Source organism: Lycorma delicatula, chromosome 6 (genome assembly GCF_047948215.1).
Source record: "Lycorma delicatula isolate Av1 chromosome 6, ASM4794821v1, whole genome shotgun sequence".
NCBI classification, from domain to species: Eukaryota; Metazoa; Arthropoda; class Insecta; order Hemiptera; family Fulgoridae; genus Lycorma; species Lycorma delicatula.
This window is the reverse complement of record NC_134460.1, coordinates 79,777,141-79,792,141: the sequence shown is the minus strand read 5'-3', so window position 1 is coordinate 79,792,141 and position 15,001 is coordinate 79,777,141. Positions and strand designations below refer to the sequence as shown.

At 31.0% G+C, this 15,001-nt stretch overlaps 1 protein-coding gene across 1 annotated transcript in view; it reads left to right on the top strand.

The window, feature by feature from the left end:
* The window catches only part of LOC142326697 (potassium channel, subfamily K, member 13-like), a 373,350-nt gene that overhangs the window by 81,150 nt on the left and 277,199 nt on the right, over nt 1-15,001 (top strand). The gene's annotated exons all lie outside the window — the stretch shown is intronic.

The window sequence follows — 15,001 nt, the reverse complement described above, 5'->3', positions numbered from 1 at the left end:
TAAATAAAAAAAATCTGATCGCGTAATATTATATAACACCACTATCCAACCAACCAGTAATCAAAATTAAAAATAATTGAAGCTAATATCTACATTAAACATTTTTCATTTTTATTTTTATAATAAAATTTTGTGTGACCATTATTTTTGTGCAGAAACTGATAGAATTTAATAATCCAGGGATCAGTTCGAAAAACGCAAAATTAAGTAAATCTAATGTGATAAGAACATATGCATCAAAGGTAGAATTATGACTACACGTTTTCAAAAAAAAAAAAAATTACGTCGGTGTTTAGTGAAATTTTTTTTTACGTATCTCACATAAGCAATAAAATGTACAATAAATAAAGGAGTGTGTTAAAATCGATTCAACCATAACAATTAAAAAATCATTATTAATAAATATGAGCTAGCATTACACTATTACCTTCCAGCAATCGACGGACAGAACAGAAAAAATTGAATTTGAATTTTGCTTTTCTGAAATACGTTAAAATGATTTTTTTTTAAATAATGTTTTTTTTTTTAAAAATAATACGTTAAAATGATTACTTTGCACAGAAAACGATAAAACCTAATCAATTAAAAACTCGTTTACTTTCTTTTTTTTATGTACTTTCTGCATCATTAGAAACGTTTTCTTGATCTACGGCGAGTCGAATGATAATATTCTAATCTCATAAGAGCATTGTACCAGCTTTTTTATAAACTATAACAGTTATGAAATAAGATGTACAGACAACGACAAAACTTAACGATTAAGCCAAATATTAATTTTTTTACATAATATTATTTATCCTGAAGAAAAAAAATTAATGATCCATTTAGTAAATCGGTAGGCGAGATCAAAAGATGAAATTCTTTAACCTACCCTTCTCTCCTTTATTAATGCAAAATCTTTTTTTCAAAAATCTACCCCACCTCTTAAAATTGAAAGGTATGTTTTTTGCCCTTTTGCTATATTTCCCTTCGGTTGAAATATTTTTCAAAAAATTTTTGAAAGATCCAATTTGTTTTTCTTATTTTAGCCTATATTGAAGGTGTTAGGTTTATAGAAAAATTATTTAAGAAAATTTGTTAAGCTTCAGCCATACATGAATATTTTTAGAAAAATATCTGAAAATTTTTTCCCCACCTCAAAAAATAAAATATATTCATAGTAGAGAATTTTTATGCTTTATTAAATCTAACTATTAATAAAAATACAAATAATTACTTTTGGAAGAAGACGCTTATGAACAATTCTAAAATTTATTTGCGTTACATTATTAAATTATGAATTTTTTCCATTTCTTTACAGTAACATAAATTTCAGCTGTACAAAAGAAAAAAAATTTCAGCTGTACAGATAAGTATACATCAATTACAACAGTTTAAGCTCTATACAATATCTAAGATTAATAATAAGATATTAGTATTTGTAAGAACTATTTTTTAAATCATCATAAATAATAAACTTTTTTCTATGCTTCTTAAATAGAAAGGAACTGGTCAATTCTCCGCACCTCTTGACTGCAAACAATTTATCTAATGTTGCTTGTTCTTTATATAACAAACATCGGTAATAATAAGTAGAGGTAAGGGAATTTATATCATTTTGACACAGTATTTATAAAAGATGACAATTAAAAAAAGAGAGCGTGAAAAATAAAGAAAAATTCTAGTTTTTACCGAAATGTCAGAAGCCTAATATGGGACAAAAAAGTACTAGTAAAGCGCAAAGAAGTGTTTTTAAAACTTATTTGGATTTGAATAGAAATAATGTATGGATTTTTTTCAAAGGTATTCATGTAGCATTGTAGAAATTAACAGCGAAGACGTGCTGCATTATTTTTTCCATCAAAGCGAATTTATTTGACACCGACACAATATTGATAATTGTATCCTATTATCTGTAATTGTTAGCCAGCATAAATAAATAGTCCATTGTTAATTCCTAGCAGGTCTTGATTAATTCGCTCACCGTCCGTGGAATATATTCATTGCGATCAACATTTATTACGGTATTATTAATAAAAGTGTTTTCACTACATATCATTGTCAGTGACAAAAATATCTTCCCATCATTTTAACTAGTTCACAGATCAATTTCCAATTCTATAGGAGTCATACTGATCATTTCATTACTGATCAGATCTTCAGTAAAATTCAGTTCGGAATGGTAGGTGGCAATCTTACAACTGAATGACTCTTATGGTAAATTAAATTATGTGCAAGAGTTGTTCAAAGATTACAGAGGCAAGTGACTGTAGAAAAAATACTATTTACTCAATGGTAATTTAACTAACCCTATTATTCAACATAATCCAAAGCTTCATTTAGGTTCTTGTCCAGTCTTTCTGTGACAGGTTCTTATTCTAATAATAAATAATTGTTCATTACGGTGTACTCGGTCACTGATGTCACGTAAAAACAAAAAAAAAAAAAAAACAAAAAATGATATTGAAAGATTGGGATTGTGAAGTGAATAGGGCAACACCTTCCGACTAGACTTTTGAATAGTTCCCTTGTCTTTTGAACGGAAGCTTTTATGGGGTCGGTTGTTATCATAGAGAATTACCTTTTGAAAGAAAATTAGGACATTTCCTCCTTACTGCAGGTTTCAACTTATCTTTATTTTTCAGCTGTTGGTTGTACGTTATTCTTCTTAACAGCAATAAATTGGGCCTTTATAATCCCAAAACACCGTTAGCATTGCTTTGCCGGTTGACGCGTAGGTTTTGAATTTTTTCTAGCGAGCAAACTGAATGTTTCCATTTCATACTCTGACGTTTGGATTCCAGCTAAAATGATTACTCGAAATTTGTTATTAACTATGCAAACAAAAAAAGTATTACCTTCCGCTAAATACCTTCTTTTCTTTCTTTTTCCAGTTTAGCCTCCGGTAACTACCGTTTAGATAATACTTCAAAGGATGAATGAGGATGATATGTATGAGTGTGAATGAAGTGTAGTCTTGTACATTCTCAGTTCGGCCATACCTGAGATGTGTGGTTAATTGAAACCAAACCACCAAAGAACACCGGTATCCACGATCTAGTATTCAAGTCCGTGTAAAAAATAGCTGGCTTTACTAGGACTTGAACGCTGGAGCTCTCGATTTCCAAATCAGCTGATTTTGGGAAGACGCATTCACCACTAGACCAACCCGGTGGGTTTCCGCTAAATACCGTGGTTTAAGTTCCGCACAAATGTGAGTTCGGATTTATGATTTTGATTTGACTATCTCTGAGCCCCCGTTGAACATGATTTGTAGTAATTCAGCTTATCATGGATAATTAAATGATCATTTCCGATACTTACGCTACAAATTTCAGTAACCTGCAAAGCGTCAGTCGAAACTTCAAATTTTGGTAATACACTTTTATGGTAATACACTTTTTACCATACTGTTTTAACATAAGTGGGTAAATTTTGACCTGATTACACTTTCAGAAAGTAGTAATCTTTTCATAGCATGTTGTTCTCCCATGGTAGATGCCTCAAGAAGAACCGACATTTTGAAAAAAACAGATGTTATAATAATGAAAATTCTTTTCAAATAGCAGATACTTTCAGGAGTGCTATCTTGAAAATCAATAAGTACAATTCGTCTATTAAATAGTTTTTTTCGGAATTATCATTTGTCTCTTTATATAGAACGACTCTCGTAGCGTAACAAGTTACTAAGTGTTATGCCAACACGTAAAACTTAACGTAACGCTTAACAGTGCATTCTATAATAATTAAAATGAACTCATTTATTAAAAAAATGTTAGCATATTTGTCTTGCATATAGCAACAAATTGGTTTTCCACAAGTTGTCTGTAGAGATTCAAGATATTGCAAACATTTGCTAATAGCAATGTTAGAGGATATCTCAAAACATTTCTTTTAACATTATCGCTCGTCACATTCATTCTTCTTCTTGCTATCTTTAAATGCCGTCGTTTTCGTGAAAAATATTTATCCGTACTGTTTATACATTTTAGTTAAAACTGCGGACGGAATCTGTGAATGTTAAACATATTGAATCTAAAGATACGAAATGGAACGAAGATGACATGATAAAATTAATAGAATTGTTTAAAGAAAACCTGTATCTGTTCGGAATATAAAGTCAGGAATAAAAAACAAAACACATGAAGTGAAATAGGTAGAGAAATGGAAACAAATAACTAGTTAAAAAGAAGATGCTATGTCTGATAGGCAAATTTCAAAGAAAAGCTAAGAAACTTAAGAATGGATTTGGCACAGAAAATTTAAAATAGAAGTTGTTTGGATATCCTACCGAACTAAAGGGCATTTATATGAGTCTGTCTGTGTGTGCGTCCCCCTTAGCTGAAAACATGCTTACATGATTGAACATACTGCAGTTTATTGATTTTGAAGCCAACTTCCCTTTTGTTATTGTATCAAGTAAGGTTAATTTCGTATTACGATAATTTGTTTCGTAAATTGAATATGATACATAAATAATAAATTAATAGTTTAATTTATATTTAAGCTTCCAGCTCTCGAATTGAGTGAATTTGCATATGGATCTTGATGAAAATGTTCAGCGTGTGCAATCTTTAAAAGATGCCTAAACCGATCTAAACCAAATTTAATTGGGAATATTTGCTGATATTTTTTCGCTTTTCCTTGACCAATTTTCATCATTCAAAAAAACACTTTTTTACAGAAGAGGTAATCAATTTTGGATACATAATAATCCCATTCCGAGAACGCTGCCCGCCGGAAGCCTAGCTAGTAATATGCTATTATTCATCAAAGATAAATAAATTCAACGCCATTCTCGGTAAACTGTTGTGAACGGATGAAAATAAGCAATAAATTAATCAGTTGAGAAATATGAAAATAAATTCCTACTACACTAATTATTTAGTTTTTTATATTATTTCGTTATTTCTGGGTTCAATCATTTTCATTAACAATGCAAAATCAGAACTAACGAATCTTAAAAAGTTTTTAAAACAACCAACACAGAAAATTTTCATTTTTAGCCATATTTTTTCAGGTTAACCATCAAATCACGGTAACCTTTCCAGTCTTCTAGTGAAGGCGGCGCACAGTATTCTCGTTTTCGTTCCCATGTAGCCAGAATGTTACATAGATATTATATACATACACTAAATAAACATAACGTAGGTATTGTAAACCTACCTTAAGAAGGAAAAATTTAATTTATTTTATGTCACTCTTTTCAGCTTTTTGAATTTAGTTATTTCATATAGCTACGATCTCAATCAATATGGATTTAGAAAATGATAATTACTGTTTCGATAACTAATTGTGCGTTTAAGCTTCTGTTGAACTGGAATTTGAAACTGGGATACGAAATGAATTAACTAAATGGAGCGTTTTCAAGGATCTCAGCTGTAAATCGTGAAAAATATGGTAATTATAATAGATACAAAGAACATTTTGTTTATAATGAAGAAAGGAACATACAGAAGTCTTTTTAATGACTCATACAAGATAATTACAAAAAAAAATACAGTAAATAATAATTATTTATTAAGTATTATTCAAATAAAACTGCAGCCGAAGAAATCAGCTGAATCAGATTGTTTATATTATGCAATCATATTCATATACATGAATTCAGAGAATAATTTTCATTATAATTATTAACACTGCAGATAAAGCAGTGATATCAATTTATTATTTTAGTGCTGCCTTTAAAAAAAATTGTAAATATAAATTAAAACAATTCAATTCATTGTATTAATAAATCTTTTTTTAAATGAAATCTTGCTGATTATATTCAGAATTGAAAGTAAGTGTAATTATTAAAATTAATAATACGAAATGATACATAGTTCGATAGGAAATTTACTGAAGCAAAGGGAATTAATTTATAAACTGATGACCTACTGAAAACTTTTACTATTATGTTATCTGTGTTTGTCTAATGTATATGTATTTTTATTTATACTTCAATTAAATTTGATGTGATGTGATGATAATGTAGCAAAAACAATAATTTGAAAGATTTAAATGTAAAATACTAGTGAAAGGCGAGGTGTATATTCAGAAAGTTTACAAACTACTGCTGTGTACAGTCACGTTCCATTGGTACTAGTAAGCAATTTCGACTTGAGATTAGATTGCTGTTTAGAACATTGTCTGCGTGTATGGACGCAGATGTATATCCATGATAGTGTTAAGATAACATTACATTATTTATTAGTCTTTTTTTATATTAATGAACTAATTGATATCATTTTCATTTCAATTTTTAATTATAAAAGATCAGTTATTCTTGTGCTTAATTACGGCTGCTTTTGTATAAATAATGAATTTTATCTTTTCCCTGTTATTTTGTAATAAGAGGAATTGTTTTGTTAGTCAATGTACTTTAAAAACACAAGTATGCCGATAATTTATCGAACTGAAAAAAGCAAATAAAGTATAAATTTCTTACATCAATTGTTTTGGTGTAAGGGGAGACGAAATCCCTACCTAAAGAAATGTTAAGATAAGGAACATTTTCTCAAAACTCACTACACCGATTTGTTTCAAATTTTTACAGAAAGTTTTTTTAGATTTTTCTATACAACCTGAGTTAATTTGGTTAAAAAAAGCTACTGTATAAATGGAAAATAAAAATTAGGATCATACCTTTAATTTCTTATATTTTTCTATTAAAAGTTTTTTAAAATTCAAAAATGCAGATTTTAGCCTGAAAAAATTTCAGATATGCTGAAACACTGGTAGCAGAAAAAATCTACCTTAAACCACAAAAAATTAAATTTACGGAAAACTGTAAAAATCTTCAAACATTTTCTATTTTAATACATCCCAGCTTCATATCTACGTGTGTTGTGTCAAATTCCTCAAGTTTTATTTTTTGCAGGCTCTAGCTTCTCTTTCAAACACACTAACTGCAGAATCGGATCACATTCACTAGTCCAAATTTTTCATCGTGTCTATTGTCCTATTTCCTGGATTGACTCAACACTCATTCTAAATATTGCACTTTGTAATATTTCCTCTGTTGATTGTAGCCGCTGCAATAATCCGACCTTTAATGCATTTAATACAACAAATGATTTTTGGGTACACGGTTCCAAATTTTATGATTGAAACTTTCATTTGCATTTTGATTTCCAGCATGAAGATGCCTTCTCAGAAGTTCAAGGTTGCGAAGATCTTCAAAAATAGATGTAATTTCTCTAAGAATGACATTTTGATTTGCGCGTTTATGCATGTAATCAGCTGTATTACTCAAAGCCTCTGATTTTCTGTATGGACTCCATGAATGACTACCAGATGGGTACAATCTATGACAGGGATTTTCGTCCGTAGAATATTTATGGTAATAAATAGCCCAAACTGCTCTTTGAATAGCAACCAGATTTCCAGAATTATTTCTTACTGTTTGCCCACAATATGTTTACAATTAGTCTATTACTATATCAATTAGGTGCAATTTTTTTGTAAAAATTACTATGGGAGTAAACAATTTTAACCTGCATTGCTACACCAATGTGCACATCTGAAGATCTTATTTGCAAGCTACTAACTTTACAGTTTATACGTACTGAATTATTTACAAAAATACTAGAAAGTTGAATATTTATCGTAGTTACTACTTTAAATTTTTTTAGAAAAACTAGATGGCGATTTCACAGATTTAGCCTTATTTGCAACATCAATCTCAGACGTTGATGGGATTAGCAAATATTTTTTTTATGCTTATCGGATAAAACATTGGTGTTGATAATTCTCTCTCTTGTTTGGAAAATTAATTGATGTCTGGATGGTTCAAAGTCTTTGTGTCTGATAAAATGTAAAATCAAAGGATAAAATATTGTTAAATCAGATTTCACGAACACAAGAGGTAGCAAATTTTCTTACAAAACCGAACAATAAAAGTTAAGATATATTTTTAAATCTGCACACTGTTCGTAACGATGCAGAAAGTTATTTTAGGAAGGTAGAGGAGAAAAGGAATTTTCATCGCTTCCCGATCGATTTTAATGAATATGAATGAAGAGTTGGAGTAGATGAAACTTGTCACTATATTATCATTGGTGGTTTTAAATATTTTAATTCACTTTTGTATTTTTAAAATTTTAAATAATCAAAAATAACGAAAAATTTATATTTCTAAGGTCATAAGCACGTCCAAGCAACACTTTTAAAGTTTACATTTTTTTATAATGAAATAAAAATATTCTATCCGTAAAATTGTAATTAAGTGATTATATAATGATGAATAGATTTAATTAATAATAAATTTTAAGGTTATAAAACATAAACACATGTGTAAGAAAGACGTATTTCACTGTGTAAATAAGAAGCCAGTTAATAACTTTTTAACCGAAAATTATAATAATCAAACTTCAATGAAACTATAAACTGAAACATAAGCGACGGTAATAAACTTCAAACTGAAATGAAGTTTACAATTAATGTTTAAAGATAACGTACTTTACGATAAAATTTGCTTTTATTGTATGAACGAGAAAAATAAATATAACTGCTACAAGCTTTTCATATTTTGTTCATTTTTAAATAATCTATCTAGAAAAAGGAAAACAAACTTAAAATTTAAATCTATATAGAAAAAAATTCTATTAATTTTGTAAATTTCATTTTCTCCTGAATCTGTGTATTAAAAATTGAACCGATTAGTATACTTCAGTTTTAATTATGAGATTTCAGATTCAGTTTTTTGTAAGAAAGGAGCATTTTCAAACAAAAAGAATTATGGATAACTCATATGGTAGAAGAGTTTTTGATTTTGAATTTAGCACATTAAACACCCTAAAGATAACGGTATTCATAACTATTCATGGTAAAAATTTCTAAATGTCAAGACACTAAACCCTTTTACTAAAATTATTATCTTCAAAGAAAAAGAGCATTTAATTTTTTAATTCTTTGAGTTCTAACTTATATTCAGATATGGAGCATCTTTCGAAAATTGGTTGCCGTCTCCTACAGAACGATCTTATGAAACTCAACGTAATGTCCAGAATCTATTACCTAGCATCATTATCGGTGCCTTAAATACAACAAAATCGATTTATTACCCAAACCAACTCGGTCTTTTTCGCTCGGGGGTGCGAGAGTCCCCGTGCCTCATCGCTAGCACGTACGAACGGCAGCTCCGCAGAGGGCTGTCCCTTATCCCCGAGCCCCCCGATGCTTCACCAGAAGAACCCTCATCACGAACCCTGCAACTGTATCAAAACTCTTGGGGTTCAGGAACAAGGTGGCGATGATGTTCTCCACGCTGAGCGGTCCGGCGATCGCCGAGCAAGCTAGACGGGCCGAGCAAGCTAGACGGTATTCATCCCTCTGCGATCCGCCTTCCTCCTACCACACTAGGCGCGGAACCCCATGGTCCGTCAGGAATTGCGTGAGCCAGTAGTTCAGCTCACCACCGCAAACGGCTTTACATCCGCGATATCCCATCTAGCTTACCAATCTCGGAACAGGGCCGCATGTATGTCCCCCTTTGGAACTTAATGGTGGCCCAACTCTCAAGCCTTTCCAGCTGCTGAATAGGTGGTTGCCCCGTGATCACCAGCACTGTCTCTGTCGACACCGTAGGACACCTTGAGGACCATGCGACGTTGTATCTCCTCCAAGATTCTCCTGTTGCGCCTTACGCACAGGACCTCTTCGCCGAAACGCCATAGAGAAGTGTTGCATTGACCACGGGTGAAATTTCCATTTTGGAAACGTTGCATTATCTCAATGTTACTCTTGTCCGTCGTACCCCGTGCCCCGTATCTATATGTCATATATTCAAATTGATTTTAGAATCACTTTGTATATAAAAGGTTTGTTGGACATCGACAAGTGCCAATTCCAGCCTACAATCAATGTATTTGTAGCAACCAATGTGTATATAATATCTGAAGCCAGGTCCGTAGTACGTTTTGGCCTTCCCTCTACCGCTCTTATTCGCAATGGCTTGTACTGTATCTAATTATGACGTCACTATTATAATAATGAAATATCTTGTAATAATTTGTTATTACAAATAAAATTATTTATGCCTAACATTTCGTTCAAGGTGTAAATAAAGTAATTTATTTATTTATTCCTTGAAGGTATAAGTATTTTTCCATGTATATTAAAAATAATCAGTAACAATGACGTAATAAAAAAGTATTGAAATGAGCTGGTCTTTTTTTTGGGTTTTTTTTATGAGGAGGTCATAATGGACCACTTTAGTCAACTCTGTTCGTCTTTTCTTTTTTTCTTGATTGCTTTCCAATGCTTCTTTATTCTGTCAGATCTTGCTTTTTTGAGTTGATTTATTATATGCTACAATAATGATTTTCTTTATCGTAGCGTAGTTATTTAAAAAATAATATTTTTAAATAGCACGTACGCATAAATTTTGTGGCAACTAGTAGCACGTGTTCCGCATGCCGGTTTATAGGAGTGATGTAGAGAAGGCAAGTAGAAGCAGATTGTAGAGAGGACCGGCCTTTAGATTTTACATATAATAGAACACGTTACAGAAGAAGCATACAGAAGAAAACAATTATTTGTGCCGGGTGACACCAAGAGTTGAAATAAATCAATTATTGAAAATGAAAAATAAACATATTGAATATTAGTAAACAGTGCGATACAAAAACTTCTAGCTATTCTACGAATACGTATAAAATAATATAATTTGTAGGGGTTAGGCCTATTATTTAATGCTGAAGTTTATTACCATGAACATCATCGTTACTAATACATATTACAAGTGCATATAAATATCTCAAATGAAATATTCTCTTATTCGTATAAAGTAGTCATTCATTTTATGACTCACTTGATGGAAGGAGCGTGTAATAATAATCTATACTATTCGTTTTTATACTGCATACAGTAAAAATATCTATCAGTACGCTAAATATTTTTAAAGAAATTATTTTCTGAAATTAACAAAATAATAAATTTTAATTATGAAAATAATTTTTGTTATTTATGAAAATAATTACAGTTTACTGCAGAATACTCGGTTTCTGAATGAGCTTAATTTTACGAGAAAAGAGTAATATAATGAATGCCATGCACAGCGACTGTCTGCCTCGTGCAATACAAGAATAACAAGCAAGCTTTTATACTTATCGTGTGCGCTATATACAATTCTAAAAATAAGCATGTTTTTTATAAAAATCTTAACCTTTTATTTAATGAAATTATTTCGAATTAGGAAAACTTTAATTTATATTTCATATCCGCTTATGTAATTAAAATAAGATAAAAGTCGAAATAAAATAATACTACAATAATCCTATTGTGTGATATACAATGATTATTCAGTAATTTAACTAGACTGCCATACGAATGATACAAAATATTAATTCACACAAAATGTTCACCGATGAACAATCCAGACCTCCATTTCCATGACAACAATATAATAATACATTCCAAGTATTATTATTATTATTACAACTGATAAATTTCCAATTTACCAATCAAATTATTACAATTTATTTGATTTATTCTATTACAAACTCACAAATGTTTTCGTTGTAAATAAATAAAGCAAGGCGATAATGTGTTTGTTACAACGATTAAAGTGAAAATTTTCACTGCTTTCTATAACATGTTTAACAGTCATAACAAAACGCAAACACATTCTGTGTAAATAATGTGCGTGTGTATATAATTTGATACACAAATATACAGATTAATAAGCTTTTGCTATTTCCAGTGGGATGCGTTGCAATAATTTACTGCGAATACCAAAATTTCAGTGTTATTAAAAAAAGGGGTTAACGTTCGTTAATGATATAGTAAGAAAAAATTAACACGTTTTTATGCTCAAAATAATTAACTACATGTATTTAATGATTTTTTTTAAATTTACCTATTCTTAAACACGTTAAGTAATGAAACGTTTTCAGAATATTGCTACTAAAAAATTTATTGATTAAAATAAAACTTTGTTTTTTATTACTCATAAATATTCAAATACTCATATTAAACTAGCAGACCCGGCAATGCTTCGCTATTGCTAGATTTGAGTATATATAAAGATTAAATGAATACAATTGAAAGTTTGATAAAACATTAACAAAAATGAATATTACAGAACTTCACAAAATATAACCTTTCCCTTTTACCCTTTCTCCCTTTTCCTTTTCATTTTCCCCCTTTTCCCCATTTCCCCATTTTCCTTTTTCCTTATTCATTTTTACTATATAATATTTACCTTTCTCCCATTTCTCCTTTATTTTCCCCCATTTTCCTCTTGTCCTCACTCTTTCCCTTTACTTCCCCCATTTCACTTTCTCTTATTTCCCATTTTCCTTCCTCTTTCCCCCTTTCATTTTGTTTCATTCCCCTTTCAGTTCCCTTGTTTCCCCCATTCCCCAGTCCCTTTTTTTCTTTTTTCCATTTTCCCTTCTCTTTTTACCTTTTTCAATTTTTCCCTTTCTCCCTTTTCCCGGCGCGTAAACTGGTCCAGTAGTTTTTTAGTCTATAGCAAACACACATATCGGAAACACTGAAATGGAATCGTAAAATATTTAGTGTAGCATGTGTTGCTTTTACGTCCAACATGCTCATTTTGAAAAGACAGCGTTTTTTCAAAATGAGCACGTCATTTTTACCTGTCATAGGTGTGACATCTTAGGTATATAAATAGTAGGTATATAAAAACACGCGCGTATTCGAGTGCAACGTTGTGTCAAAATTTCAAAGCAATCGGTGAAGAACTTTTAGAGATTTAAGAATTTGAACAAACGAACATTTACATTTTTATTTAAATAGATGTTTTTCATTTATTTAACTTATATATAACTTTTGATGTCATACAATAATAAAGGAAATATTAGACTTGTACGTAATGATAAAAAGGTATCCAAATTTCGTTTATTGTCCGCTGGTCGTAAAAGAATTTGTAATTTAATTCTATTTTTCCATTTTTATAGGAGCTTATTGCTTATACAACACGGTAACAGAAAATACAGTAGCAATGCTACAATGCTGAATGTTTTTTAATTTTTTAAATGTAAAACGAAAATTATTATTAACAATACTCTAGTCCTTAATAATACATTATTCAGTGATTAAAAATGGGAAAAAATTAAACAATTTCAATTTTTTATATTCTATTTATATATAGTAACATTAAGTGGGTGGGTATGAATTACCCTGAATAGTAAAATCATATTCCTTTGAATAGTAAATCCGGTAATAAGAGAACTGTTTTAATACGGGCGTGATTACATGTAAGCGGCAATTATGTAGAAGCCACAGGATATGTCTGGGAATAAATTTACATAGAATTAATCATTTTCCAATAATACATTTAAACGAAATTAGTGTGATTGTCTAAATTTCATGATCATTTCTGAAAAAGGACGTAATTAATTAAAAAAAGTGATTAGATTCTCTGTTTTTATGTAAGTGTGATTAAGCGGAAAGACTAAAAGAACGATAGGCCCTCTCTATTATTGCCTAACGAAAGATAGTTTTGTCATGTGACCTTTAACCATGAATATAGTTTTGAACTCGAACGCTTTAATTTACTCGAGGAAGTGTTGTTTTTCCTACACAATGATGATATGTTGAAAGTAAAATGATATGTTAAAACGAAATTGATCAAAAGGACAAAATGATTTTTCAGTGCTTATAAGATAATCAAAAAATATTCAACATTGCGCGCTCATAAAATATTACTTTGCCCAATCATTTTAATTTATGTTCACACTTTTACCTTTATGGATTATCATAACCTTTATGGAACATCTATTCGAATTCTTCAGTAATATTTTTACTGAAAAAATATTTTATACATTTTAGAGCAATTTCGTTTTAAAAGAAAACCATTGTTTTTAAATTTATTTTTTTACTTTTTAGTCTCTCGCCTGTACTTGTTCATTCAAATGCCACCAATTCATTCACATTGGTTTATAATTTTTTCTCATTCTATTTAATTCTACTTGTGCCAAATTATAATACAGTTTTTTCCGGTAAGTTTCGTGTAGTCAAGTTCTTCAGTCCTTAAACCATCAAGCGAGCGAATCCGACTTACGGCAACGTATATGTTTAAAGCTGTTTTTTTGTCAATATTTGTTCCTTACGAATATTACAACTGTCGGTTTTTCTCAATTTTTTGCATCATTATGTCGAGATTTCCAGTCATTAGCCGACAAGAGCGAGGTGCATTACCATTGATGTTAAAATTTCCAGAATGAAAACACCTGAACCAGTTGTGACACTTTCATGTCTATAAACATCGCGTTTTTTTAGCAGCTTTAGTCGCATTCTTCCTTATTTTTTAGCAAAGTTTCAAAATTCATCGAATTTCTCGTTTACGAAAAACAATTTTGTTAAAATAACAAAAGACGGGATGACAAATGATTTTATTACAGTAAAACAATTCATTTACTTACGATAACAAATCGGTTTGTCGTAGTAACAAAATGAGATAACTCACAATAACATATCGGTAACGATAGGTTATAGTAATAAATTTATTACTATAAACGGAATTTAGTGAGCTGGGGTTCTGGCTCACCAAATTCCTGACCGTACACTGGGCCTTCCGCTCCTATCCACATGGAAGGAGAAGAGCGGAGGATCCTCTGTACCCATACTGTCAAGAATTTAATACTCCTGAACATGTCATTTTTAAGTGGTCGTGGTGGGATGAGGAAAGTCGCCGCTGCGTTGCAGTCACGGGGCAGATTATGGTAAATGATATAATAGACACCATGTAGAAAAGCCAGAACACTTTGAAATAGTCGCAGGATTTGTGGCAGGGGGCCTGCAAACCAAAGTCCGGGAACAAAGGACCTGATGGATGCTTCCAGGTGGATCTTGTAGAGAGTACCACAATACAAAGTCCTCAGACTGAAGCGGAAGAATATGACAGGAGGGTGAAAAACAGTTCTCTGCGGAGCCGTCGTTCGTTTGTCGGTGCTTGCTTGGATGGGCGACGGTGATGAAGCACGGATAGTCTGGATCGCTCTGACCCAAAGGCACCACCCGGGGACGTGTAATGCTTAATTTGCATTGCCCGAACCCGACCCCGGGAGAG